The sequence below is a fragment of the Apis dorsata genome, unplaced genomic scaffold (genome assembly GCF_000469605.1).
Source record: "Apis dorsata unplaced genomic scaffold, Apis dorsata 1.3 scaffold_227, whole genome shotgun sequence".
Taxonomy (NCBI): domain Eukaryota; kingdom Metazoa; phylum Arthropoda; class Insecta; order Hymenoptera; family Apidae; genus Apis; species Apis dorsata.
In genome coordinates this window covers 209,661-215,825 of record NW_006263509.1, presented here as the reverse complement: position 1 = coordinate 215,825, position 6,165 = coordinate 209,661, and the positions used below count along the sequence as shown (strand labels likewise).

Below are 6,165 nucleotides of genomic sequence, written 5' to 3'. Positions count from 1 at the left end.
CGGCGGCAATGCCGCTCTCCTCGGGGATATACTGGCGGCGCGGTGGCGATAGCGGGGCAACCGATATGCCAAAGGGGTGGCGGTACCGGCCGAGGGAAAAATGACTGGTGATTGGATACTGGTGGTGGTGATATTGGTGGTCGAGGGAAAATCGACGAAGGTCGGGCCGACGGAGGTAAAAATGACGGTGACGAGGGTGGCGACGTTGGTGGATACGATACTGGTGAAGGATACCGACGATATTGACGATACCGATCGAGTCGAATATATTATAATATTGGCTGGATACCGAGAGCGACGATACCACGGTGAACGGCGAAGGACACGACGACGAACGTGTGGAATACGAATACGCGTATACGAATCGAAAGCGGGGAGGAAACGGGGGAAATTGGGTCACGGAGTCACCAGCCAGCCTCCGCATCGCACACCGGGATGCCAAGGATCCGAAGCAACCGCCCTGCACCATCTTCTCCTAATCCCGTTGCTGCGCGCGATTTAATGGATTACGAATGGATTTTTCATTGCTACGAAACTGGCTGCGGAGGGGTAAGCATTCGTTGCGCGGTGGAGGGGTGGAAATTTCACTCGTTGATTCGTTGCATCTGGGTTTTGACCGCTACGCAATGCGGTAAAGCGAATGTGTAAAGGTAATGTAATTTTGGAAATTATTGGAAAAGGTGGATCGATGATTACGAAGAATTTTTATCGAGACAATCCCTGAGGAATTCTTGATTAAATGTTGATCTTCTCGTATTAAAAACTTTTAAAAGTTGTTCACAGTTAGAATGTATACTTTCGTAATAATGGGTTATAACGCGGTTCATCCAATCATAGGAAATCACAATATAAGAAATTATTTGAATAGCGTATGATTCCTTCTGAAATCATCTTCCAAGAAAACTTTCTATTTTCTTCACGCAACGTTAAGCCCGTAGAATAGCCGATTACTTTCATCACTATGCGACTATTCTCGCGTTGCCATAAATGCTCATTTGCAACTAAGTAACATTGGATAATTTCCTGATGAACGACGTTATTTTTCTATCCGGACGATATCATACGCGCCAACTTCGTCCGAAATAAAAACTTGATCGAACATAAATTGGGTCGGGAGCTTGCTCAACTTTGTAATTCGAACTTAATGGAACTCGATTATTCATCGATACAGCGCTTCCTAATATCTCTAAAATATCTCACTTTTACAGCGATATCTAATATTTAACGTAACTTCAATCTAAATATTTCACTTTTTGATTGGAATAGATTTATAACTTCGATTTCCGATGATTCGTTTTATAAATTGAAAAGCTTATGAAGTTTTCGATAAAAATCGAAAAGTTACGAACAAAATTACTATTGCTCCTTTACATGATCACGTGACATATACGAAGCAATATGATTGGCATTCGAACACTCGATCATCAAGAAAGAAAACTGTTAAAAGTTTTGAGGTTAGAATTTACGAGAATATATAATATCACTTTCGAAATTAACACTTAGAAGATTAAATTAACTTAAATTTTCGATATCTTATTGTACACAATTATTGTGAACAAACGATAATCTCTAATCGATCCCAATTTCGAAAATCATTTCGAAAACAGATATCGCGTCGTACGTCAATCGTACCGTGCCGTAAAAGTACTCGCCAATGCTAAAAGGAAAGAGGTGTACGTACATTGTGTGTATCATCGTTAATGCTAAAAGGCAACTGCCTTCCGCCTTTTTCACGAGGGCTTACAATAACGCCTGATGGAAATAATAGTTTCGAGCAAAAAGTGGGTCGTTCGAGTAACACATCCAATCAAACAATAATAATGCCAACCTTGGGGAATTAAACTAGGGCGGTGCCGGCGGCGCGAAGGAATTCGGGATATGAAAATTAGGACTCGGATACGACATCTAAAAAAAGTGAAAAAAAGAACACGATCCAATCTTTTTCTCGATCCCGATTCCCTCGTTACATATTTTTACACTTCATTATCCATTCGATTTGCACCTACTTATCTCGAATAAACGCATTAATATCGATACGGTAGAACGCTTCTCCGTGTACAGGGACGAGCAGAAGAGAAAATTCTCAACGATCAAAATGAACGAGCAAACAAAATTTAGAGATTTAATTTCAATAATGGGATCAATGAGAATCTCCTTTCGCTTTTTCTTTCTTTCTTTCTTCTTTTTTTTTTTCCTTTTGAATACACGATTATTTTTCATTAAATATCTTTTCCAATCAAAGAGATGGAAGAAGAAGAATGGAAGCAGAGTGGAATGGAAGTATTCCACGTGTAATTTCGTCGCGTCAGAAGGATGCTTTCGGGATTCCGCGAGAAACCCTATCCGACCAAGTGATGAGTCACATGGCCTAAGTGCTAGGATTCAATCTGCGAAAGCTGCGTCGAAATGCGCCTCGAACCGCGCCCATCTTCGTTAGAACGACGTCTCGGAAAAAACTATATGATCACGCCTCCTCTCTCTCTCTTCCCTCTCTCTTTCTCTCTTCCTTCCTTCCTTCCTTTTTTCTTTTTTTTTTCCTTTTTCCTTTCCCTCCCTCCCTCCTTTTCTCGTCCCCGTGCTTTCGAATCAATAATCCTGAACAAGGACTAGCCTCTTTCTTTGATCGTAGGAATTCAAAGGCCACCCTTTTGTCTGCATTCCATGCTCCGGCAAAGAGTCGTATCCACAGAGTCGTTTCCATCCTCTTCCGTTTTATATGACACGAATAAATGCATGACACGAAGTAAATAATATTCACGCATCGAAATCGTATTACGTATAGACAGATATCATCAACGAAGACTGTTATCCTTAGTTTCTCAGAAACTAATATTTCTAAGATGAAGTATATTCAAAAATTGATTTGACACGCGTAATTATCTCGCATATTTTTTTCCAAAATTCATCCCCTTTATGGTTTTATCGCATATCACAGTTTTACAAATGCGTAATAAGGGTGAAAGTCACCCTCTTTCCTACAATTCTGCGTATACTATTCTTGTTTTCCTCAGGAGAAAAAAAGGAATCGATCGGCCAAGGATGGAGCAAGGACTCGTCGTCGTTTCTCGAAACAATCCAAGAGATTCGCGATAAACCGACGTAAGTTTCCAGTTGCGTTCAACAACTGGCCGAGCTTCGCATTTTGCACCCTTTGCACAAAGTTTCTGTTTGCTTATACCGAATACGCCTCTCCTCTTCTCCCTCTTCTTCCTCCTTCCTTGCTCTTGGCAAACTTCATCTCGCTTCAACTCTGCTTGGAACCTTGAAATTTTTTTTTCTTTCTCTCTCTCTCTCCCCTCGTTTTTAATTTCGATGAGGAGGGAATCGTGATTTACGATCTATGATCAAATCTAAAAATACGTGGAAGCTGAACCTACAAGTGTCCGGATACATTTTTCAGTAAATGTGAATTTTAACATTCAAAAAGTGATGACGAAACCAGTCAATTCCATTTATTATTATTATTATTATTAAAAAGCAGATATTTTCGAAATGATTAATTGCTTTTTGAATAGAATATTTAATTATTGTGCGTGATTATATATTCATGAGGCTGTAATATGAATTCTAATCAACGTTAAAGTTGAAAAAAAGAGGAAAAAGAATGGAGTATTAGTTCATATTCATGAAACAATTTTCGATTCTAAATTTGCATTAGATGAGGATGGAAATAGAGCTGTCTCTGGTCTACCTCATTTCTAATATCCTTGTAACTTAATAAATAAATAAATCTCAACTGGCATCTTTATGCTTGTTTAACCTTGTACATCACGCGTGCGTGCAAATATTATATTTTTCAAAAAGAAGAAAGAAACTATCGTCCTCCGATAAATTTATTTGGCAAAAAAAAAAAAAAAACTATCGTCCTCCGATAAATTTATTTGGCAAAAAAAAAAAAAAAAATAATTGCGACGAAATTTCGACTCCGTTAATTATTTTTTTCATCTTTTGGATGAATTCATTTTAATCGAAACGTAAAAAAAATCCATGAAAAATCGATTTTATTTCAACTCGACTCGATCTTCTTTCAAACAATATATCTTTTTTATCTTCTTTCAGCTTTTAGACCAACCAGAATGCTGGTTCACCAGATCCAGCTCGCAAGAAAAATTCTATTTCTGGTTCGAACATAAAATTTCGCACACCATTATTTACGTCTACTCTTTTTCTCTTCCGATCACCGCGAACGATTGGAATATCCTGTCAAGCGTGAAAACCCATCCCCGCCAATATATTTTGCTCGTTGTTACTAACAACGACCAACCAAAGCGGAATAAACACGAACGTGTGCACGCGCGCGTGCTACTCCGACAATGGAGGATCCCCGTTGTAAAATAATTCTATTGCCGTGGATCCGTTTCGATGAAAAGGATCGTCAATCATTCCATTAATCGATCCAACTAGGGCTAGATTAGTTGGAGAAAGCGTTCACGATTCTTCATAAGTCCTTTTCACAAGTTCGCATTGCGATCGAATTGCGATTAATTTAACGTAACACAAAAAAATTTTGAAAAAAATGGATCGGAAAAATTCGTAAGGAAATAAAATTAATCGTTGAACCGTCTCTTCTGTGAATTTTCATTAATCAAACTTTGAAAAAACCTTTGGAAAAAATTCGTGAAGAAGTTGTGATAAATTTTTACTTTAACTTATTCTGAATAATTTAAAATGATTTAGAACTAGAAGAAGAAATATTTTATTTTTCTCTCAATCTATCTTTTTGTTTTACGTAAATAAATAATAAATTGAAGATAATTGCATTTATGGATCAACTCTTTTTCTTCAACTTGTCTTAAATTAGAGTTTTTGCGCTCCTCTTGCATATTCAATTCTCCTCCGTTTATTTGTTTTTATCATTTCTTGCCAGAGAAGAGAAAAAGATGTGGCGACAGAAGACAGGTGACGAACAAAAAAGGAAACGTTACAGAGAGGAGAGACTTTGCCCCTACTACGTCATTGGCGAAGATACGTAACACGATTAGCTATAAGGAAAAACTAGTCCAACGAATACCGTATTCCTTATTAGACAACGTCCATGCAACTTTTCCTTTCTTCAACTTCGTCGTTGACGCATACGAACGAGTGATCGACACGTTATCTTGTTATTGATTAAAAAATTTCAAGTGTCTCCTAATTATTATCAATTTCGAAATTTTATCTCTCGTTGTCATTATAATTATAATTATAATATAATATAATATCATCGATTCAGAGATTTTCCATGGTACGAAATTTTATTATTTGAAAAACCATTGAAATCAAATGTTGAACTATGCGAAAAATTTCGAATAAAGATACACGTATATAAAAATAAAACGTAAAAATTTTTCCACGCGACGAAATTCAATTGACCAAGAAAACATATTAATAAACAACATCTCATCGTTTTACTTAAGTTTTAATCTTATATGAGAAATCTTATATTCCTACCTCCTCTAAATAATCGAAAAATTACACTCGTTTCATTTACTTGTTTATTTATTTTTATTAATTATTATTATTATTATTAATTATACATTATTATTATTAATTAAATTAGATCTAATTCCATTCATAAACATAATGAAACAAGGTTTTTAACGGATATAATAATGGGCAGAGGCTTAATTAATACAACCGCGTGTCGCGCACATTCGATGCAAACGCGTGAACTTGGTTGAAACGTAGCCAGCCTCTGGCTCCCGTTAAAATAACAAGTATGCAGAGGAGTTTGCATCGAGGCAGCAAGAAACCAGCCGACATATGTATGTATTCGTCGGGATAGAGAAGCGGTCGTTGATGAAGAGGAAAAAGAGAAAAAAAGAAAAAAGAAGGAAGGAAGAAAGAAAGAAAGGAAGAGAGAAAAGAAAGAAAAAGAACGTCTGCAAAAGAAAACACCGAGTGTACAGAGCAGATGAACGCGTTCCACAGCTTAACTCTCTGGTAAATTAATTTTATCAAGGCGTACCATGTGGAACGGTCGTTGGTTAAATAATTGGCGGTCAATTAAATAAAATAAATTTCTAATTCTAAATTAACATTTTTGTTTGCACAAATGATATAAGAATATAAATAATCTTCAACAATTAAATTCATTCGTTTATATTTCGATATATAATTTTAATTTTTCTACTGCAATTTAAGATGGTAAAAAATAACCAGTGTTATTTATTGTTTCTTTTGCTT

General features: G+C 36.5%; 1 protein-coding gene across 10 annotated transcripts in view; it reads right to left on the bottom strand.

The window, feature by feature from the left end:
• Positions 1 to 6,165, bottom strand: part of LOC102680620 (rho GTPase-activating protein 32) — a 28,407-nt gene that overhangs the window by 14,827 nt on the left and 7,415 nt on the right. The gene's annotated exons all lie outside the window — the stretch shown is intronic.